General features: G+C 43.1%; 1 protein-coding gene across 1 annotated transcript in view; it reads right to left on the bottom strand.

The window, feature by feature from the left end:
- LOC135713327 (neuronal acetylcholine receptor subunit alpha-7-like) overlaps positions 1-24,451 on the bottom strand; it is a 727,825-nt gene that overhangs the window by 385,670 nt on the left and 317,704 nt on the right. The window lies entirely within an intron of this gene.

The raw sequence follows: 24,451 nt of genomic DNA, 5'->3' as shown, positions 1-24,451 counted from the left end.
TTGGGAGTGGACGTACTTGACTTGGTTGGCTAAATGCACAGCTTCCTTTTCCGTGCTTACGCTCACCAGCATGTCATCCACGTAGTGCTGTTTGATGATGGCGTCGACTGCTTGTGGATACTTCCCAACAAACCGCTCCGCATTCAGATTCTTAACGAACTGTGCGCTGCTGGGTGAGCAGCACGCACCGAAGGTCATGACGCACATTTCGAACACGACGACTTTCCCAGATTCGTCTGTCCAAAAGAACCGCTGACATGGCCAATCCTGTTCCCGGATCTTCACCTGGTGGAACATCTCGCGTAAATCACCGGTTAGCCCTATCGAGTGTTCTCGAAATTGCAGAAGAATGGAGCAGAGCGAGCACAATTGGTCAGGGCCCTTCATCAGAGTGGAATTCAGCGATACTCCGAAGATCTTTGCAGCTGCATCTCACACTATTCGCACTTTCCCGGGCTTGTTGGGATGAAACACCGGAAATACCGGTAGGTACTAGGCACGTGAAACAGGTCGATCTTCTTCTTCCTTGGTCAGCTGTCGTATGTATCCTTTCGAAAGATATTCTGCAACTTTCTGGTTCAGCAAGCTATGCCGGTGTAATGCCATTGGCCGACTGTCGGGTTGACGGATGTCGTCGTAACGCCAAAGTAATCCTGTTTCGTACCGGTCACCCTTGAGACTGGTTAGCGATTCCAGCATTCTACAGCTTTGTTGATCCTCGGAGGACAGCAGCGCATCTCGATTCCAGCGCTTCACTCGATTTCATCACACCAAGACTGTCGACTGTCGTGGAACGAGTAGTGTACCATGTTAGGCGCATTTTCGCCGTTGCTTTCACGGCTGAAAGTCTCTATAATAAAGAAATCAATCAATCAATCGTTGCTTCCACCACACACGGTCCACCCCAATCGCGTCTTGATTGCAATTGGTTGTTCCTGCTTTCCTTCTCGGTTCCGCAGTACGAGACTAACGTTCGCGTGCTTCAGGCCGATCAGAATTCGTGGTCGGGCGTCTTCGTATGACTCGATGGGTAGGCCACGCAGATACGGATACTGTTCCTTCAACCTTCCTGCGTCTAGGGATTGCCGTTGCAACTGAAGCTCTTTCACCGTTCGCACTTCATTTAGTTTGAACATCTTTGCTCCGTCGTGCTTGCCCGCAATCGAAACGGTAGTGATTAAGGAGTCTCTCTCGCAACGCTCAGTGCAACCGGTCCAGCGAAGATGCAGGGGGCTTTCCACTCCATCCAATTCGAGCTTGTCAGCTAGGTCTTGGTCCATGAGGGTAAGCTTTGAACCTTCGTCCAAGAATGCGAACGTCTGCACGTACCCGCTCTTTCCGTGCAGTGTGACTGGGATGTAACGGAATAGAGAAGTGTTGGAGCTAGATGTCTTGATGAGCTCGCATCCTGTCGATCTGGCTGACTTTCGTCGGTCATCGGGTCCGCATCCTTTTTGCTTTGATTCAACAGCGACGACACAGACTGAAGTCGTGCACCACAGCCCACCGGGAATCTCTCGATAACTCCAAGAACTGTTTGCATTTTTCAATTGCTTTGCCACTGGACTTGAAAACCGGGCACTCGTTGTTCGAAGGTTTATGAACAGTCTCCTTCCACGAATGCGATTCTGCAGCATTGAAGTCCAAATGCGCGTTAACACTCCGAATACGATGCCTCCGAAAAACGTGTAACGGCAAGTTTGCAATGGCATAACTTGGCCATTTCTTAATGAATTTCAAAAATTATGGTACCTTTAGAATTCCTAGGATTTGTAGATTGTTTTGATTGCAAAAAGATTGAAAATAGAGTGTTACTGCCTAGCCAGAAGGGCTAGTCTAAAGGTTCCCCTAACCTCTGGTCTAGCCACGGAGGTCGTCTGGGGTGGGCTACATCCGCCTCTTTTTACTGGCTAGCTCGAGCTTGAGGCCTCTCACTCTCAGGGTCGGCTTTTGTCATGGAATCGCTATCCAAGAGTCCAATCTTTCATAGATTAAACGACACACAAATTCACTTTAATCCTTTTTATTTCTTAACTAACACTTACAGTGGGTTGGGTGTGTAATGGTTGGCCGGCCGGCTGCTGAGGGGACACGTGGTCGCGGGCGAGTGGTCGGGGGGGACCGTGATGATACTTGGCGCCGTCGTCTGGTTGGGTGCGCTCAGGGAACCAGTCCGTGTGATTGACCGTGGTTCGGGCTACGGCCAGGGTTACCGTCGGGCGTGGCTCACACAGGGAAACAGCACGCGATGTCGGGATGAGCGTCGTCGGTTTAACCTCAAAACTCGAGGGCCGGCTTGGATTGCCGAGATTTGGTCCACAAGGGAGTAACACTGGGAGCTAGCGTGGGTCTTCGCGTCCTGATTGGCAACAAAACACAAGCCGATAAACTTCAGGATACGCACGGTACAGACTAATCCCTTTGGTTCCGTGGGTGTCTGGGGAAAAACGGCCACAATCGCTCACGAGGTTCTAGTTTCGTCCTTTTAATGTTGCACGATGATCCGTTCACTTCCGTGGTACTTTGGAAAATGCTTCGATTGTTGCTCCAGTCCCAGTAGCTAGCCCTTTTCTTCTTCTCCTTTTTCTGTTCCTTCCTTTTTATTCGTCCTATATCCACCCGCGACAATCCAATAACCGTCCCCTGCAGCAATTTTAACGTGTTGTTGTGTGTACTAAATGTGTATTTTAACAAACTTTGTTCTTGCTTTTATTATGCATGTATATATATAACATTTTAACTTGTAGAGTGTGCAGGTAACTTGTATATTCCTAACAAGAAGTTTAAATTAACTATCATATTTATGTTTAGACATATACACATAAAAATTAGACATTTAACAATTAATAATTGAAATTTTAATACGAATAGTTTTTTATTAGGCAAACAAGTTGGGATATTACGTCGCAACGGTAACAAGAGTCGGCTACTTTTTTAAAAAGCGAAAAGAGTTGTTACACGTTTTTTTTAAAAGAGTGTTTGTAGGGTTTTGCAAGTGGCGCAAGATCTGTAATTTAGATTAATGGGCACAAATGTTCACAATTAGCCACAAAACAGTCATGGTTCCTTTATATGGATCCTGGAGACAACGGAACGGTCCTCAATAAATGAATCTGATCCTAGAGCTCTGCAGTTTTTTTTTTAAACATTAGGAACTGTGATATAAAAAAAAATATTTGGGGTCGTGATATAAACATGTACCTGGATGGCCATGAGACCGTCCTCCGGAAGATCCGGAACATCCGTAAAAGTGGACAATCCATGAAACTGATCCTAGAGCTCCGCGTTTTTTTAACATTAGGATCTGTGATATAAGAATGAATTTGGGACATGGACTCAGATGGCCATCGGACCGTCCAGCGAAAGATCCGGAACATCCGTAAAAATAGTAAACCCACGATCCTGATCCTAGAGCTCCGCATTTTTTTTAACATTAGGAACTGTGATTATAGAAGCAATTTGGGGTTGTGACATAAACATGAACCTGGATGTCCATGGGACCGTCCTCCGGAAGATCCGCAACATCCGTAAAAGTGGTCAATCCATGAAACTGATCCTAGAGCTTCGCAGGTTTTGAAAAACACTAAGAACTGAGATGATACAAAGAATTTGGGATCGTGACATAAACATGGACCTTGATGGCCATGAGACCGTCCTCCGGAAGATCCGAAACATCCGTGAACGTGGAAAATTCACAAAACTGATCCTAGAGCTCCGAGGTTTTCTTGAAAACGTTAGGAACTGTGATATTAGAATGAATTTGGGATCGTGACATAAACATGCACCCAGATGGCCATCGGACCGTCCTCCGGAAGATCCGAAAAATCCGGAAAAGTGGTCAAGGTATGGAACTGATCCTAGAGCTCCACGGTTTTTTCAAAAACACTTGGAACTGTCATATATAAATTAATTTGCGGTCGTGACATAAACATGTACCTAGATAGCCATGGGACCGTCGTCCGGAAGATCAACAACATCCGTAAAATGGTCACTCCATAAAATTGAGAGGTGGAAGCATTACTATGACGAGCACCTCAACGGTGATGCAGCAGAAAACGAAGGTGGCACGGAAACAGACCTTGGAGCACGCGCAGAAGACGACAGGCTACCGGCCCCTGATTTTCAAGAAGTTGTTATATACCATAAGTCATCAAAAGGATGTTAAAATTTTCTGACCTGGAGGAGGTTTTATGTTTTCATTTTTAACAACCACGAGTAGAGTGTGACAAAACTGACATAAAACCTATGCTCCTAAGGTAGTTTGCATATCAAGTTTTAATGATTGCATTAAATCTGGGCCAATTGGCCATGACATGGCTGTATAGCGGTTCTCAGGAGGTTGTTAAAGCAATGTTGTCGTCAGTGAAGGTTTTATAATTTGGTTATATCAACTGCTATAAAACTTCAATAAAACAAAAATTGTTGCTTGGGCACTGTTCTAAACGTTTTCAAAAAAACCACGGAGCTCTAGGATCATCAAGGTTCGTGTTTATGTCACAACTCCAAATTCTTTCTATCATCACAGTTACCAATGTTAAAAAAACGTGGAGCTCTAGGATCAGGATCGTGGATTTACCAGTTTTACGGATGTTCCAGATCTTCCACTGGCCATTTGGTTCCATGACCCAAATTCATTCTACCATCTCAGTTCTTAGTGTTTTTCAAAAACTGCGGAGCTCTAGGATCAGTTTCATGGATTGACCACTTTTACGGATGTTCCGGATCTTCCGCTGGACGGTCCTATGGACATCCAGGTTCATGTTTATGTCACAACCCCAAATTGCTTCTATCATCACAGTTCCTAATGTTTATATAAAAAAAAACGTGGATTTTTAGGATCAGGATCGTGGATTTACTACTTTTACGGATGTACCGGATCTTCCGCTGGACGGTTCGATGGCCATCTGGGTCCATGACCCAAATTCATTCATATATCACAGATTTTAATGTTAAAAAAAACGCGGAGCTTTAGGATCAGTTTCATGGATTGTCCACTTTTACGGATGTTCCGGATCTTCCGGAGGACGGTCTCATGGCCATCCAAGTACATGTTCATGTCACGACCCCAAATATCTTTTTATATCACAGTTCCTAATGTTTTCAAAAAAACCCGCAGAGCTCTAGGATCAGGTTCATGGATTGACCCCTTATTACGGATATTCCGGATTTTTTGAGGATCGTTCCGTTATCTCCAGGATCGATGTATAGGAACCATGATTGTTTTCTAGCTAATTGTGAACATTTGTGCCCATTAATATTAATTACAGATCTTGCGCCACTTGCAAAACCCTACAAACACTCTTTTAAAAAAAAAAAGTGTAACAACTCTATTCGGTTTTTAAAAAAGTAGCCAACTCTATTTTCAATCTTTTTGCAATCAAAATCATCTAGAAACCCTAGGAATTCTAAAGATACAACTTTTTAAGCTTTTTTGATTTAATTTATCTTTGAGTGTACCAAATAATCGATCTTTGGTAGATCAATCTTATGGATTTTATTTTAATTGACCTTTCTTGACGTTTATAACTTGCACACTTGCGTAATTCTATTTTCAAGTGCTTTGTTTGCTATCCTCACTTTCGATTTTCCCAAAAATGTTGGTTTGTTATTGTTATCCTCACTTTTGGACCCATGGTGGGTATATAAATGGTGATACAGCTTTGTCACTATATAGGCGAAGAGGTCGCGGGGGGAAAAGTGCGGTTTTAGAGCAAATTCTAAACAAACTCGGTCGCTCTTCCATACAAAAATCCATCATGGCTGAATCATGAATTTGACACATTAGAACACCTATATGTCGGCATCTTGTTTTGGACCATCAATACTCCTATACAGCAATTCCATAGAAAAAAGTTATAGTGGGTCTCAGAATTTCATGAAAATTGGTATAGTTCTTCCTTATCAAAAAAGAATAGACTCGTATTTTTTTATTGCGCCATTAGGGTGACCATTTCCGTGTTAGGGTGGTCCAAAAAATCATTTTTTTCAAAAATGTCTTTTTTTTTTAAATTTATAACTTCTGAACCTCTTGACCGATTTTTACGATTGACCCTTCAAATGAAAGATGTTTTAATGTAGTTTTAAGAAAAATTATGAAACACTCAGAGATATTTGAGTTTGTAGGAAAAAAATATGTTACAAATGCTTTTTCTTGATTTTCACTGCGAGGGTCTTCAACAACTTCTTATTTTAGTATTTTTAATTGAAAGATCATTTAATTTTACATAACTCATGTAAAAATTAGCGATGTGGGAGAAGCAGTTTTGGAGATACAATTTTTTTTAAATAAAAAATTATTGTTCCGCAATATATGCACCACACGTGCATGGAAACGATGAAGACGCAAGGTAGTTCACAATGCGTCTCCATCGAGTCACAGCAGCTGTGACTAATGAAATCTATGAGTAACTTACAAGCTGGGTGCAACATTCAGTTCAACCTGCGGGCTGTCCATAAACCACGTAGACCAAGTTTTAAACGTTGCAGATCCTACCTTTCCCTTCGTATACTCATACTCGTTTCGTTTCAATACTCCTCCCATAGGGCCCTTTCCATGACAAGTTGCGAAAAAATGCCACACGGCAGCAATGCCAAAAATTTTTTGCATGTTGCATCAGTACCTAAGAGTCCAAGCTGTACCTCATAGGTATATCACTCGTTCGTAGGCAATGACTTTTACATAGTTTCCTACTAGAACAGTTGAATTGAAGAATATCTAAAAATGAAACGTAAGTGTTCAATGTGTGATGTTTGGATGTTGAGTTCATGTGCCAGAAAAATCACCAATAAATTGTACGATTATGCAGTGGAAAAAAAGATTAAAATAGATGAGAGTAGCTCCTTCATTTGTCAACGATGCTACCACAAACTATATGAACCCAATGATGCCGTGACCGAAGAAGCCGTTGCAGGACCATCCAGAATCGCTGCTGCAGGTACGTTATTTGAAAATTCATGTGATTCTTCTTTAAATTTCAATTCTTTTCTTCTAACTACTAACTTAAACTCTTCTTTTTTGCAATCATTTTTCAGAGTCCATCGAAGCAACCAGCATTGAATCAATTTCCGTTGCGGCACCGTCCAGAATGGTTCCTTTTCCCTGCCAAGGTAAATAATAAAAAATAAATCATTTGTATGTTTTTTTTCTAATAATCAATCATTTTTTATATTTATTTTCAGAATCAGTGGAAACAACCAGTTCTGAATCGATCGTTACCACCTACAACGCACCTTTGTCGGACGAAAATGAATTCCTTATACAACTTAAGGATAAATATAAAGAAACAAGCGACAGCAATGAGCGATACAGGATTTTAACCACACTTCCCAAAAGTTGGTCTACATATAGAATTATGAAGGAGTTCAATGTTTCCCAACATATGGCCAACCAAGCAAAAGCACTGCAGCAAGAGAAAGGAATAATGTCGGTGCCTGTAAAGAGGTTAAGCAGAGCTTCATTAGGAGAACCAACGATAATGCTTGTTCGTGATTTTTACAATAGTGACGATATAAGTCGTGTTTGTCCGGGGAAAAGAGATTATTTAATATCTAAAAATGATGAAGGCGAAATCTACGTACAAAGAAGATTAGTTTTGTGTAACTTGCAGGAGGCGTACTCCATCTTTAAAAATACATATCCTGATATTAAAATAGGATTTTCCATGTTCGCCAGTAACCGTCCGAAACACTGCATTTTGGCAGGGACAAGTGGCACGCATACCGTATGCGTTTGTATATATCATCAGAACGTTAAACTTATTTTTAAAACACTACAAAGCAGACAATCACTCCCAGATGGTGTTGATTCCTACCACGATTTGTTTAAAAAAAATAATTTGTCAAAATCCAAGTGAACAATGCTGGCTGCAGTGTTGCAAAAATTGTTCAGGAACGCAAATTTTGGCCACAGAACTAATGACTATTCTTAGTAACGGACATGTTGAATCAATACAATTCAAACAATGGCGTCAAGTAGAGAGATGCATTATGGACTTAGTTGAAATGGACACACAGGAATTTGTTGATACTTTTTTAGAAAAATTATTCAATTTATTGCCGCATAACTTTATAGCTGAGCAACAGGCAAATTACATGAAACACGTCAAAAGCAATTTGAAAGCTACAGAATGCATCATAATCTGTGATTTTTTGGAGAATTATTCTTTCGTTGTGCAGGATGCAGTTCAAGGCTTTCATTGGGCGAACGCCCAATGTACTATTCACCCTTGTGCTATTTATTTTAAAGACGAAGAATCTAACGATTTGAAATTTACTAGTTTTATTGCAATTGCTGATTTCACTAAACATAATCATGTCGCAGTTCGTTTATTTCTTACGCATTGTCTAGCGTTCATAAAATGTAAATTGCCAAGCTTACAACAGATTTACTTTTTCTCAGATGTATCAGGAAGCCAATATAAAAATAAGATGACCGCTTTTAATTTATGCAACATGCAAAAAGATTTTGGCATTGCTGCCGAGTGGAATTTTTTCGCAACTTGTCATGGAAAGGGCCCTTGTGATGCTTTGGGAGGAGTATTAAAACGAAACGCTGCGAAATCGAGTTTGCAAGGCCACCATATAACAACGGCCCAAGAACTTTACTCATGGGCTATTTCTAAGCCAGATTCAAAAATACACTATCAGTTTTTTTCGGAATCCGATTACAATAAAATGGAAAGAAAATTGAAAAACCGTTATATACATGTGAACCAAATTTCGGGGACCATAGTTTTAAGCCTCGAAACGAAAAGTATATTATTGTCAAACGGTATTCATTTTCAACGGAAGAAAAATGTGTGAAATTGTAATTAAAGAAAATAAATGCTTCATGTTTTACTTATTTTTCTTCGACCTCGTCATTATTTGTAGCATTTAAGTACTTCTCCCAGAATTTTGATATCAAAATTAATAATGTCAAACTGGGGCCTGTTTTAAAGCCACGAAGACTTCAATGGGGGAGGGGGTCAATCGTAAAAATTGGTCAAGAGGTTCAGAAGTTATAAATTTTTGAAAAAAGACATTTTTGAAAAAAAAATGATTTTTTGGACCACCCTAACACGGAAATGGTCACCCTAATGGCGCAATAAAAAAATACGAGTCTAATATTTTTTGATAAGGAAGAACTATACCAATTTTCATGAAATTCTGAGACCCACTATAACTTTTTTCTATGGAATTGCTGTATATATAGAACTAGCTGAGTGTGCCCGGTCTTGCTCGGGATTCAATATTAGCTTGAGTTTATGCGCCGATTTTAAAAAAAAAGCATGCTATATTGTACGTAGCCCCCCCCCCCTATTATCTAAGGGACTACCCCCTATGATTACCTCCTTATACCCCCACACTCGCCCCCACATGCCTAATTTGGTTCCATTTGCTTGATTAGTTCTCGAGTTATGCAGAAATTTCTGTTTCATTTGTATGGGAGCCCCCCCCCCCTTACAGAAGGGGGAGGGGTCTTGAACCATCATAAGAACCTTCCACAGCCCCAAAAACCCCTGTATACAAATTTTCACGCCAATCGGTTCAGTAGTTTCCGAGTCTATAAGGGTCAGACAGACAGACAGACAGACAGACAGACAGACAGAAATTCATTTTTATATATATATATAGATAGATGGACTAAACGCTTGTTTACGTGTCGTGACGGTAAGGAGAAATGAGCAGAGAGGTAGGGAGGTAGCACAAACCTTCAAATGTTGCTGTATTCGTAAATATCGGAAACGCAAATAGTGACGTCATTGTAGGGAGCGATGTTCGTTAAATTTACCACGCAGTCTGGGGTGTGAGTAAATCGTTTTTTTGATGTCAATACAATTACAAAATTTAACACCTATTTTTTTTTAAGATCGAAGAGATCAATTTTTTCGATCTTTTCGTGGACAAAGCAGAGAGGTACCTTATCCACCCAAAAAATCGTTAATCGGGATGAAAAAGATCGATTGATCCAAGATCGCCCAATCCTACCCTCAACTGGGATGTATATTGTTGATCAATAAGTAGTGAAAATCGATCATTTCCTTACAAGAACCTTATCACCCGACGCTACCAGCTTTGCGTATTCGAGAACGTAAGTGGAAGTAGGTCAGCCGCACACTACGAAGGGGCAGAAACGTCAAGCGCTGGATTGAAACCTGGTAGGACATGACAGCAGAGGCAGCCTTAAGGCAGTGAAGCCTCAACAAGGAAATCAAGCAGGTTGATGGGAATTTGGCCTTGGCCCAAGGCAAAGCAAAAGCAAGCAGCCACCTGGGATGGAGATCATTCACGTTGGCCATTTGTGCCACTAAAGGTGCAGTCATATAAAATGTATTGTAGCGAAAATCGTGCTCTGGTGTAAGTGGCTTCATTCGATCAACATACACTATTAGTTTCAAACAAATGGAACTTGAGAGCTTAGTTTTGAAAATCGTAAGTAAATCTAATTCCCAGATCAATAGGGTAGAGAACTACTTCGGCCTAATCGCCCATGTTGGGCCTATCGAGCAGAAAACTTCAAATAAATCCATGATTTCACAGTTAACAAGTCAATTATGTGTTTGGTACGATACTTTAGTTAATAGGCTACCGAACGAAGTCAATGAGAACGCGTGATATAAAGGTTTGCACCCATTATTATCAAAAACAAAATAAGCGCTCCGACCGAATCATTTTTATCTTCATCCGATGCGCCGAAGTGAATTCATTGGTGTTTCAATGGCGTTTTAATGTGTTAGGCCGAGTTTAGAATCTATAGGCCGAGTTTGGCGTCAAGAACCAGTGTTAGACTTTTGACAATATCTCAACGATTGATTTCTCTTTATCAAATCTTACATCTGTAAAAATACCATTCCGTTTGGTACTAAACTACGCTAGATTAAGAAACACTAAGTGCGGGTTGTGCTTAATAGGCCGGAAATGGGGTAGTTAACCCTACCGGCGCATTATCAAAAATCCTTCATTCTTGTATCGTTCAAATGTACCATTTCATCCCACATTTCTGCTTTATCTTCCTCCACAGCCCAACGAGCCACTCGCAAAGAGAAGCCTTTAGTCCATTTTTCAAGCCCACTTAAACTCAGCCCAGTACCACCGGAGGCGGCATCACCGCTATCGCCCATCAACAACTCATCACACTCTCGACTGCTAAAAAGAGCATCGGTTGCTCTTCACACCTTACACATCAATAATGGGCTCTCTTTCTCTCTTTCAGTGCGCTTTGCTTCTTCTTCCGATAAAAAAAAAGGCTCGCACTATCACCAGACGTGTCATCGACGACGACGACGACGACGACGGAAGTGGCAACGGGTTAAGAGATAGCGAACGCACCACCCCGTGTACCGAAGTGAAAAATGGTGATCATCATAATAAATATTTAACCACCGCTCGGCCATGCTTCCCGAGGCTTGGAAGTTTGAGGGAAAGCCGGCTTCCGCGAATCAATTTAGCCCAAGGATGTTTGTGTGGGTGGGTGTGTGTGCGAGCGTATGTGTGCCATGACGTCTGGGGAAACTTTTCAGTGATTATTTCCTTTGTTAGGTGCGTGTCTCGGGTCTGATGTGGATCCGTTCCGAGAATTGTCTGCATGTGTGGGAAATCAATTTCTCGAAACCTGACACGGATCCGCTCCCAAATTGGGTGAAAGGGAAAAGCGATTATCCAACTGTAATAGAATGAAAAAGAAAGAAAAAAAGAAATCCGCTTTTGTTCGATGGAATGCCGGGCGGGCGGAAACGGATTTTCGATCATTATGGAGCAGATTTAATGGTTGTTGTCGTACGCTTCTTTTTCACAAAGGGAAATCTTCACCTAATTGCGGATTAATTTGAAAAGTCTGACACTCCGTCAATTGACTGTAGCCGGCGACGGCGATTGGAAATTCGATCAACGTAGGCCGTAATTCAATTCTTTGTGGAAAGCTCGACGCTCGACAAAGAAAGCCATGCTGCTGTTGGGTTGAAGCCATGTATCATAATCATCATCACACGTGAGTGACATCGAAATGGCATTAACCTCTGCCGGGAAGGACTCGGTCGACCGGTAGGTAGGTATTTGGCCAAACTGGAAACGTTGCCGTTGTTGTCGTAGTCAGGGGCTTGACGGATGGATGGGATAAAGTGCGGAATCGGATTCGAAAGCAGTAGGTCGGAACCGTATCCTTCAAGGACTGCATGCGTGTAGCTACCCGGAGTGGGTTGTTCACCGAGCATGCCCGTTCAGAGCAGACGGATAACGTACGATGTGTCACGCACTTCTTCGCACGTAGCAACCGTACCTATATCATATCATGTCATATTACGGCTGTTTATGTGTGTCTTCTCTCAATCTTTTCAGTATGGGAACTATAGTTCATTGTATTTTTTTTCTCCCGGATTCATTCGGATATTGCGGACAAAAATGTGTACTTGGTAATCTGATTTAGATGCGGCATCAGCCATATTGTTACAACAGGTATTAGGGTGGCAAATTGGTGCTTCAGAAAACAGAACTCTTGTTCGCATTTTATTTCGGAAGTCTAGACAAACATGTAACAATGACGTCGATTTCTAGCGGATGAAGACTCATCCAGGGAAACCAACAGCAGCATCTGGTAGAGGAAGTTTACTCGTGAGCAATCGACGTCATCATTGGTTCTTTTCACATGTTTGTCTAGAAGTGCAGGCCTGCAGTAAATCGCAGCAACCCAGTTTCCCTGCCTTCAACGGCGGATCACCCCTTTCCTCGCATACTTTGCCGAGGTTTTCAAACCTAACAACATGCAAACAAAACTCCATAAGCTCCTTTGACCGCACACCGACTGCGAGCGATTCTGAAATCCCAAAACCACACACGGTAACTTTGTTTCTGTTTTTTTTTTTTTCGTCGGTGGTCGCTCCAAGGCTCCAAGCTTTGGCATGAAAGGGCACGCCGTAAAAATCCTCCCACCGGACACGATTTTTCACTTTTTCGGTTACTCGTTACAGAGATAGTGCCTGCCCTGCATATGCACGGGTTGAAAGGGGTTTTGCTACCGTCAAAAAGGGGCGCGGTGTAAATCAGATGCTTGTCCGCCCGGATTTATGGTTTTTCGTTGGTTGTTAGAGATAGATTGCGGAAGAGTAGCCAATTTCCGGCTCCCAGTGGTGCAGCAGTAGTGGAGCTACGAACCGGATGATTCCATCTTTATTCATCCATCTCCTTCAAGAGCGAAGAGGAGCCGAAAACGACCGAGAAGACCCAGCTGACAGTTTTATTGTGATTGACCTATAAATTAAATTAGATAATATTCCATGCGCGGGTGGGGGGAAGGTCTTCTTCTGTTTTTCTATGGCTTAGCTGTGGCTTGGTTGGGATGGGTGAAGTGGAGGAAAGGACAGATGAAAAGCGATTCTATTTCTTGGAAGGATCACAGTAAACTTTGAGTAAGGTTTATTTGTCCGTGGCTCCAGTAAGCAGCAATCCCGGAATCGGATGGTTTGAATAAGTAGACAGTTACGTACAAAGTCAAGTAACATTGCAAGTTTTATCGAGATTACAATTGATTCTACAAGTCTGAATCATGTTCTACAGAACCCATAAACCCCGAATTTTTACTAAAGAAAGAAATGTGAAAATACAATTCGTTCGTTAATCATTGAAAAATAATGCAAAATGGCGTCAAATTACGATTTCCACAGTGCACTTACGAATACCTCATCCAGCCAAGTAACAATTTTGGTTTTATGAGGGTTCTGTAGATCATGATTTAGACTTGTAGAATGCTATAAAACCGCGATAAAACCTGCAATGTTACTTGGGAGGGCTACTAAATGTAATTTTCAATGAAAGATCTAACGCAACTTGTCTAGAAGCACTTCTGTCTATCATCGAGGGAGAAAACGATGCTAGAGATTTTTCAAGAATCTCATCAATTGCTTTGTCATGATAAATGACAGTTTTGTGAACATTGCAATTGCAAGCTCATTTATTAATATTGGTATTACCATAGAGGTAACTCTAAGACTAGTAGGTCCCGAAGAAACGTGCTCAACTTTTTGGCTCAGCTCTGGTACTATCTTCGGTCCCAAGCTAATCGATTCACCCCTCGAAACGTAGGAAAATCCAATAACCCCTCATTTTATCTGTCAACCTTTCCTAGCGAATCAAAACAAACATAGTGTAGTACTAGAATTTTGACTAGAATGGGGTACGTTAATCGATTTTCTTGGGACCAATAGGCTAGTCAAGAAGTGAGCCAATTTAAAATCGTTAGTTTCGTATTGATTGTTGGTATTACTACTGCAGCGGAAAGCCTCCTTTAGCTCAGTTGGTCAACGTACAGCTAAAAAGCAGGACCATGCTGGAGGTGGCTGTGTTTGATTCCAGGTCCAGTCTAGGGATTTTTTGAGTTGGAATTTTTATGAAATGCACAATTTTACCCAAGAAACCCTCTAAAAAAAATACAATAGTATACGATATTTTCAATCCTCTTCTAAATTTTCTTAAGGCACTTCACCCAGGTTTTTCACGCATTCTAGAGGTACCTGTTTTGCCTGCGAATCGATTCCGGAAGATTTCCTAATGTCGTTTTCGTTTTTACTACACTACACCGGTGTAGTGTAAGTAGCAATAAGCGAGAATCATTGACAGCACATCATCATTGGTTTGTAAACAAAGGTGGAACCGATAGCTACACCCACTGGCGTGAACAGGGTGGGGCAAAGTGGGGCAATTACCCCTCCTTTTATAAATAAGATGTTCATTTCCACATTTCCAAATTATGATATAAAATAACTTAATTTCTTGATAACTTGATTTGAAGGTAAATAACTTCATTTAAAGACCAACAATTGAAAAGGTCACAAATCCATTTTGTAAACAAACCTTGTCACCTCTCGCGAACCGAAATCTACATTCGCAAACCTAAAACACAATCGGGTAGATGAGAATTTCCCCTACCTGTTGGTTTGCGTTGGCGGACTTCGGTTTGCGACAAAATGGCCTTACAAGGTTTGTTTACAAATGGAGTTGAGGTCTTTTCAATTGTTGGTCTTGATTTCATACTATAGGGGCACGGAAAACCTTTCATTGCGTCAATTCCTTTGAGATGGTGCCTGAAAATTGCACCACAAAGGTGCATGAAGGGACAAACTTCAATGAAATTTTTTGGTCGAAAAATTGCACCCTAGTGGCGCATACAAAAAAATTCTGGCGTAATTTTTTTTTGTTTCAATGGAGAGTTAAAAGAAGAGGGTGGTAAATCGTAGAAAAAGCTTTTTATTGAATTATTCTGGTGTAAAATTTCATCAATGAATAATTCTGGTGGAAAAATTGAATCACGCAAAAAATTTGGAGCTGCACATTTAACTGAAAATTTCTGGTGGAACGTTCGCAACATTGTGGTGAATGTAGAAGCAAGGTTCATTCATGTTTCTGGTGCATAATTTGCATCGTTCTGATAAATGCAAGCTTCATTGAAAATTTATGGTGGAAATTTGCATGCAGAGGCAAGGCCTGTAAATTGCACCACAAAGGTGCATGGTGAAACAAACTTCACTGACAATTTTTGGTGCACCGTTCTGGTGAATGGCGGAGCATGCTTTATTGAAAATTTCTGGTGCAACATTTGTATCGCTCTGATAAATGAAATGAACAGAAAATTTCTGGTGCAAAACTTGCACTGGTCTGGTAAATGCAGGCACAAGCTTTATTTAAATTAAGCTATATTGAAAACCTCTGGAGGAAAATCTGCACCGTTCTGGTGAACGGATGGGCAAGCTTTTCGGAAAATGTTTGGTCTCAAATTTGCATCCTTTTGTATAATAGAGAAACAAACTTTAGTAATAATTTCTGGTGTAAGATTTGCAGCATTCTGATGATTGGAGGGAAACTGCTTTACTGAAATTTTATGCTGAATAATCTGAACATAGGTGGAAGCTTTATTTGGTGGAAAACCTGCAACATTATGATGATAGGAGAAGCAAGCTAGATTGAAAATGTCTGGTGGAAAATGGAAAAAGGATATCTGCACCAATCAGAAGATTGAAGAAACAATTTTTATTGAACATTAACGGTGGAAAACTTGCATCGTTCTGATCCATTGAAATTTTCTGGTGTAGAATTTTCTGGGACAAGTTGTATTGAAAATTTCTGGTGCAAGATTTGCAACAATCTGCTGCATGGAGGCGCTAGCTGAATTAACAATTTCTGATGTATAAATTGCACAGTTCTGGTGAATGAAGGGACAAGCTTTATTGAACATTTATGGTAGAAAAACTACAACATTTTGGTGAATGGACGGACAACGAGAAGAACCTCAAGGGTATTGAATTCTGAAGGCAAATTCCAAAAGAAATGATTTCTGGGGATGATTCCACGAAAATTCTGCAAATAGTTTCTAGTGAATCTTGCAGATAGTTCCAAGATAATTTCGAAGAGAATACCGAGAGAATCAAATTTTGAATGAAATTACAAAGGGATGTTGGGAAAAATTTCAATGAAATTTCGAGGATAATTTCAAGCTCATTTTGGGAAGAATTTCTGGAGAATACAGAGGAAATTCTTTTGCAACTTTAGGGGAATTTCAGTTCCAAGTTCTAAAATATTCCGAGAAGAACCTCAATGATATTTAATTCCTAGGACAGTTCCAAAATATATCTGGGGAGAATTCAAAAAAAAATCAACGGATAATTTCTAGTACATCCTGCAGATAGTTCCAAGATAATTTCGAAAAGAATACCGAGAAAATCAAATTTTGAGTGAAATTCCAAAGGGATTTTAAGCAAAATTTCAAGCGAATTCCGAGGAAAATTTCTAGCGCATTCAGTTTCAAAGTGTTCTGAGAAATATCATAAAGAGCTCTAAATATAATTCCAGTGGACTTCTGAGAAGAATGTCAAAAGAGCTCTTAGGAGAGTTCTAAAAAAATCCGAGAAGATCCTCAGGATATTGAATTCTGAGAGTGAAATTGAGAAAATTAAATTTTGAGTGAAATTCCAAAGTGATTTTGAGGGAAATTTCAAGGGAGTACCGATAATTTCTACTTGATTCAGGGAATAATTTCTGGGTAATACTGGGGAAATTCTTCTGAAACTCTAAGGGAATTTCAGTTCCAAGGTGTTCTGAGTAAAAGTCAAGGAGAGTTCTAAAAATAATTCCAGAGGACTTCTGAGAAGAATTTCAAAAGAGCTCAAAGAGTTCTAAAAAAAAAGCTTTTGGATTCCCTTATTGAAAAGTGGGTATTAGTTTGCCATTGAACCTTGGTCGATTGTTGTCTTACTAAAAAATCGTCAAAGAATCTTCTCTGAAAATTTCAATTAACAGCTTTGAGTGTGTTGGTTTATTTCCTTTTAATTCCGTTATAATTTGACGAACAGATCATCATCGACATCGTCGATGGGATTAAATTTCTAATTTCCATTGGCTGTCTGAAAGCAGTTTGCATTGAAGAAGATGAACCACCACCGGAGCAAAAAATAAATAAAATTAGCTAAATTGAACAGTAGGGAAAAAGTGGGAGGAGGACAGCACCATCTACGACGTACTTTGGAGTACTCCCCATCCCCAGGTTAAATGCACCAAAGAAAAAAAAATTGTCCCTCCTTAACAAGATTTTCCTGTGCACGCTAGTGACTACACCCTGAATTTTTTCGGTGTACAGCGGTGTAACACCGGTGTAGCAACACCGCAAAAACGAAAACGACATAAAAGAAACATCGTTTTCTCCTCGACAAACACAAACTTCATGTTTCGGAACACTAGTACACATTTCTAAAGATTTTTGCCTGAATCACTAGCTCAAAAAAACACTTTTGAAATCATCAAACGCGTTTGAAAACTTCATAAAATCTTAGAAATCACTCGAAAAAAATACGGCTGCAAAACCAAAACAACTTTTCAACTTTTCACAACGGCCTACCACGATCCATCACGTGGTCAAAAGCCAAGATGGCAGTTTATTTTCTCCTTACCTAGCTTGCTCAAGATAGTCTGTGCTCGAATCCGACTGTAAAATTGCTCTCTTCTCTACACTGATACAAATGATTACAAATTATAAGGATAGGTAACACAAGACATCAAGAGAAACTCCACCCAAAAGTTCGAACATTCCTCCTTGCGCTTTCTTTTGTCGTTTTGTCCGGAACAAATGGAATTGTATTTTGCGAAATGAGTAGACACCCTGAAATTCTCAGCCAAAGTTAACTATCAGTCTGTCAAATAGATTGGTTTGAGAAAAGAATGATCAGCGTGAAGCGGCGCTTGGAATGCTTTGAGAGGCGGATGAAAGCTGATCCAGAACTTCGTGAAAGCGTTCATCGACAGATCGACGAATATTTGCAGAGCGGCTATTTATACCTGACGACCCCGGAAGAGTTGAGTTCAGCAAATCCCGATAGAGTTTGGTATCTACCATTAGGAGCAGTTCGAAACCTGAAGAAACCAGATAAAATTCGTCTCATCTGGGACGCTGCGGCGAAAGTAGGAGGGGTCTCCATCAGCAGTATGCTTCTTAAAGGTCCCGATCTCCTAACACCATTGTTGACAGTCCTATTCGGGTTCCATGAGCGAAAGGTTGCGGTCTGTGGTGATCTGAAGCAAATGTTTCACCAATTTCGCATTTTGCTTGGCGATATCCACTCACAGAGGTTCCTGTTCCTTAAGGATCCCTCGCATCCAATCCCAGTGTACATAATGGATGTAGGGACTTTTGGGTCTACTTGTTTACCGAGCCAGGTCCAGTTCATTAAAAACCCGAGGAACACAAGGAAACCTTCCCCAGAGCGGCCGCAGCAATAGTATCCAACACAAGTACGGGAACAGGCATAATTATTCTGTCTCATAATAGGACAAAGAAGAAGAAAAATAAGAAGAATAAGAAGAATAAAGAAATAAGTAGAATAAGAATAAGAAGAAGAAGAATAAAGGGTGAGACCGAACAGGCAGCAATAGACAACACCAAGGCAATGCTGCACACATAGTTTAAATTACCGAAGTCGGTAAAATTTTACTGGGTTTTTAAACAGCTGAGTTTTCAGTAATCAACCTAGTAGTTTTTGCTTTTGCTGAAAACTCCGTAAACCGCAGAATCTTTGAACTGTCAAAAATTACCGTATTAGTCAGTACTAAATAGTATTACTGTCTTTTTCAGTAATTTATTTGTTTACATAGTTTCTTGCTGAGTTTTTCAGCATTTTTATTTTATTTTTTTGATGAATAAGTCAGTAAATTCATCAACAATGTTATTGTTTCATTATTTGTTTGGGTTCATTCAAATAAAACATTTCGAATTTATAGCAGTAATGCTGTTTGGTTGAGCGATCAGAGCTTCCCGGTGGTTTAACCGGGTGGTGGCTCTTTCGATGTGCCGGATTGCGTGCCTTAGTCTGGAGCTCTATAATAGGAAATTTTAGTGATTTTTTTTAGTGGAATTTCTTTCTTCAAGCTAACTTGAACATCTGAAAGCCAATGCAGGAGTGCAAAAACTGATAAATTTCGTGGTAGTTTAAGCAATCCTGTGTTGACTTCCAGATGTTTCACTGATTTTCACAATGGTTTCCTGTTTTTACGAGAAGATTTCTGACGTCAAGTGCGTGAGGTTGATTTGAGGAGGATGACGCAAGCAATTTAACTTACTGTCAGTATCAGCAATGTCGGAATTTCGTTTGATGACTGCTCCAGTAAAACATAACGAATACAGAAAAATCGGTAGTCTATTTTACTGAGTTTAAGTCATTATCCGCAAAGTTGTTATTTTACGATAAGTTCAGTACTAACTCTTACCGTATTCAGTAGTTTGTCGTAAGAGCTACTGATCGTCAGTTGTTTTATTGAAAATAGCTGAATGTTCGGTAATTTTTGTGATTTGAAAAAATACCGAACAGCGAAGCCGTAATTAAGTGTGTGCACCTGCTAATGATGCTGTGGTTGACCGGCGTCAATCGCTCACCTTAGCAGGCCGCCAAAGGCAGCGGATCATGTGGACGAGGGAGATGAACCAGTACGTGATGCGCTGCTACTACGTTTGCACGAGGTTGGAGACGGATGTGTCCGGCAGATCAAGAATGCTGGATACGTTCAATGAGCGGTTCCCTCGATTTGCCGACCAGCTTGCCAGAACAAATTGTAGGCAGCGAGCAATGATGTCGCACAACTTGCTCCCACTGTACTGTGCAGCTATAGCCTATGGTTCAAACGTTGGGATTGCGGACGTACCCGCGAAGAGACGGTGAAAGCCGTACACGTCCCAACGCACAAAAACCCGTATGGATGCGACACCTGGAGGGCCGAATCGACACACTTCGGACTAAGATTGGTCGGTTGACACAGTACAAGAGGGGAAACCGAGCATCGAGGCTAGTTCGTCACGTTGCTGAAATTGTCAAGCCCGCAGAGCTCCATGACCTCATTGAAGCCGATATTAAGTAGTAGAGTAGTATCGACAGGTGATCGACACCCATGTACAGCGGTTGAGTGCTCTTGTTAAACGGATGCGACGTAATGGAGAAAGTTCGAAGCGGAAGAAGGAAATTCTACAACCACATCCGTAACAACAAAACCGACTATAGCGAATGACTCCCGGAGATTGGCGATGTAACACAGTTTTGGGCCGATCTGTGGGAGAATCCTGTTCACCATAACGAGACTACTCGGTATAGCAGGAATACAGAACCATTGCAATGTAAACAACGTTATGGGGCTACCGGTAAAACATTCAAGGCTGCAGTCATCATCGATGCAGTTATTGTCGGTCAGGTACATCGACTACAAGAAGGCGTATGACTCAGTACCGCACTCGTACCTTCTCAAGGTACTGCAGTCGGGTGGTGGAGTTGTTCGCCTCCTCGTGGTGCATCCTGGAAACGATGGATCATCAATGCTGTAGTGCAGTGTGGCACTGACCCAGTCGGTTAATCGAACAACAAAGGAGCGGATGCGCCAGACGGCGCCTTGCGATCGATGTCAGTAATATCGCAAATATGAGTACTGCCACACTGGCCCTAATAGGACTAAGTCGAGTGGAACCCTTGGCTGGCGGCCAAGGTATTTCATTCTCTTAGTGCTGTCTCTGTCCCATAAAACCTTGGCAGGCCTTAGAATATGTTCTTTCCGTCCCACCCAGTTGGGAGACTGCGGTGGGAATAGGTTCGGTTTAGTTATTCCCGTCTTACGCGATCCGACTCTGAACATAACGCCCCATGAAGGCCTTTGCCATGGACCTCACTGCTTGCATAAGCACCCATGGGGATCAAACAGCGACTATTCCAGTTGCACGTTTAGGATAGCGGTCTAAGGGGGACCCAATAGTCGGGATGATGGATAATCATCAAAAAAGCTCAAAAACCCAAACCCCCAGAGAACAAGTCGCCAAGGAGGTGACCGCGAATCCATTCGCGAAGGATGGTCTTACGAGATCTCCCCCACCCAGTGACTCGAACAAGGACTTGAACAAGGACACCAAGAGTCCGAAACCTCTGCCGGACGCAGAGCTAACCGATGAGACCGGCGGACAGCCAGAGGAACAACCCATGGATGGGCCCAGGCTAATAAAAGCCATGAGTGGCTTTGGGGCCCTCCCTAGGATACTGGCTATCGCAGGTCAGCTCCATGCGATCATCGAGTTCACTAGCACGCGGAACAATATTGCGAAGGACCTCAAGAAGGCAACGGTGGACGAGCCCCAAGACGACCACAAGCGGCTAAAAAAGCGACTGGAAGTCGCCGAGATTGCGGAAAAGAGGGAACCGAAGTCTACCCAGACGGGCGCCTTCAACTTTTCAGGCAACAGTACGATGGTCAGCGAGGCCCTCCACTTTGCCGTGACACAAAGGCAGAAGCGCGACTGGCCCTCGCCAGTAAATGGTGCGGCACGCTCTAAGAGACGGAAAGTCTCAGTCCCGGTAGAGTGTGTGGCGCTGGTTGAGCAGTCCAAGGCAGCAGTGGACGACCGCAGAAGTGGCCTTCAATAGGCAATAAAGCGATTGAGAAAAGTGTTTCTAAGCAGGGCGGTGAGAAGGGCGCTCCCCCGAAAACCCCCGAAACCTCCGGATAAAACTGCCCCTAAGAGCAGCACTGCCTGGAACAAACACAAGACGATGGGCGAGGCTCTCGTCATTAAGACGGAAGCGTCGAAGTACGCGGAAGTCTTGAGGAAGATGAGAGCTGACGAGCGTCTTGTGGATATGGGCAATAACGTGAGGAGCATCAGGCGCACTCGTACTGGCGAGATGCTCCTGGTGCTCAAGCGTGGCGCTAAAGACCAGGGATCGACATACCAGAAACTGGCAAACGAGGTCGTTGGAAATGTGGTGCAGGTAAGATCGCTAGGCTCGACGATCACCATCCAGGTGTTACCGGCGGGTAACATTGTTTTCATATGTTTAGTACACGGGATATAGCTATATTTAGATTAGGGAGATTATTTAATCGGCAACGGTCAATTTGAATTCGTTGGTGGGTGGCATAAGTGGTCAGACGATCGAACAGCTAAACGATGAGTGCATGTGGGTGGTGGCGATATCCACTGAACTCGAAGAGAGTGTGGGCGGAAACTCTCCCTGGAGAGAGTGACGGAGCCCACGATGGAGGAGAGTGAGCAGATAACGGAGGCTGGGGAAGTTTAGAGCCAACCACCGAAGTCGCAAGACGTGCGCTCGTGTGTCGTCCAGCGGGCAGACTTCTAGTGCTTGAGAGAAATTGCGAACTGTGGGAATGTGACGATCACCCGTCTATCAGTGACCACGTGCATAGTGATAAGCCATACCATTGCGGGATCACCACACCTACCGTACGATCGGACCCCGGTCATAATCCGTCCACCGACGGGCTGCAACTCAGCCGCCACCCGGCCACCGCCCGGACGCCTTCCAGCTGCTCTAAGTAACCGACCACCTGGCCGTAACTCGGTCTTCATCCGGCAGCACTCAGTCGTCCCCTCGACCGAACTCGCCTCCCTCCGGCCGCCAACCCGGCCGCAACTCGGTCTTCATCCGGCCGTACTCAGCCGCCCCCTCCGACCGAACTCGCCTTCATTCGGCAGTATACCCGGCCGTCGTACGAGCGCCATCCGGCTGCTACCGGCGACCATCCAGTCACTACCCGAACACTATCCGGACACCACCCGGCCACCAACTGGTCGCCTACCGGACGCCATCCTACTGCCACCCGACAATCACCCTATCGCTACCCGTCACCACCAAAGCCCAGTCAGGTTTGTTTGCCATCAATTAATAAATAATTTAACCGTTGACCGTAGCGTTTGATAGGATCACTTGTCCGAAAACTCTCCCACGCCCGTACGCCTTGAGATCCAGAACTATCAGAGGCCGTGAGTGCCCACCCCGGGAGCTGTCGTAGGCTTAGACTGGCAGCTTGGGGCTTTGGCAGGTCCTTCTCCAGGTCCTAGCGGTTCCGGGGCCTAAAATTGTCTTATACTGGTTAAGGACATGGATGAAGTGACGGAGGCGACCGAACTAGCCAAGGCGCTCAGGGAGCAGTGCCAAATCGAGGTACCACCAATAGCGGTTACCCTGAGGAAGGGACTGTTTTCCACCCAGGTGGCTACCGTCAAGCTCTCAGCAGCTGATGCCAGGAAGGCGGCAGCCACAGGGAGGGTACGAGTGGACTGGTTGGTTTACCCCGTGAGCATTCCCCGACCGGTTACGGCTTGCTTCAGGTGCTTCGGTCAGGGCCATGTGGCTCGGGACTGTAAGAACACCGACAGGAGCAAGCTGTGCAGATGGTGCGACTCGGAGGGCCATAAGCCGCAAGGTTGCCAAAAGTCGCCGAGGTGCACTATATGCACGGAGAAGGGGAAATCCCCTACCAACCACATGGCAGGTGGCCCACGCTGCCGGGGGCCAAGAGCAATGCTGCCCCGGCCAAGAGCAATGCTCATCCATGTTCGAGGTAGCGCAGTTGAACCTGAAACAATGCTCGGCCGCCCAGCAACTGTTGTGGCAATCGGCAGCGGAGTGGGAAGTGGATGTCGCAATCATCTCCGACCCGTACCGTGTCCCATCCGGCAACGGGAATTGGGTCACGGACACGTTGGGGACGGCGGCGATATGCACGATGAGGAGCTTTCCCGTTCAAGAGGTAGTCTCGTCCAACTCGAGCGAGAGATTCGTGATCGCCAGGGTTAGTGGAGTATATCTAAGTAGCTGTTCTGCTCCGCCCAGATGGTCTATCGAGCAGTTCTCGTAGATGGTGGACAGACTCACTGCGGTACTTGTCGGCCTAAGACCGGTGGTCATTGCAGGCGACTTTAACGCATGGGCGGTGGAGTGGGGTATCCACCACACTAACCAGAGAGGATGCATCCTACTGGAAGCAATGGCCAAACTGGACGTTATACTAGCCAACACCGGCTCGGTCAGTGCCTACAGAAGGAATGGTGCAGAATCCGTCATTGATGTGACGTACTGCAGCCCGTGTTTGGAGGGCAACCTACACTGGAGGGTCGATGAGGGTTACACCCATAGTGACTATCAGGTGATTCGCTACAGTGTGGGGC

Source organism: Ochlerotatus camptorhynchus, unplaced genomic scaffold (genome assembly GCF_037179485.1).
Source record: "Ochlerotatus camptorhynchus isolate MF236.1 unplaced genomic scaffold, CSIRO-AGI_Acam_v1.1 ptg000550l, whole genome shotgun sequence".
NCBI lineage: Eukaryota > Metazoa > Arthropoda > Insecta > Diptera > Culicidae > Ochlerotatus > Ochlerotatus camptorhynchus.
Note: the sequence above shows the minus strand (reverse complement) of the source record. Positions and strands in the feature narration are given on the sequence as shown.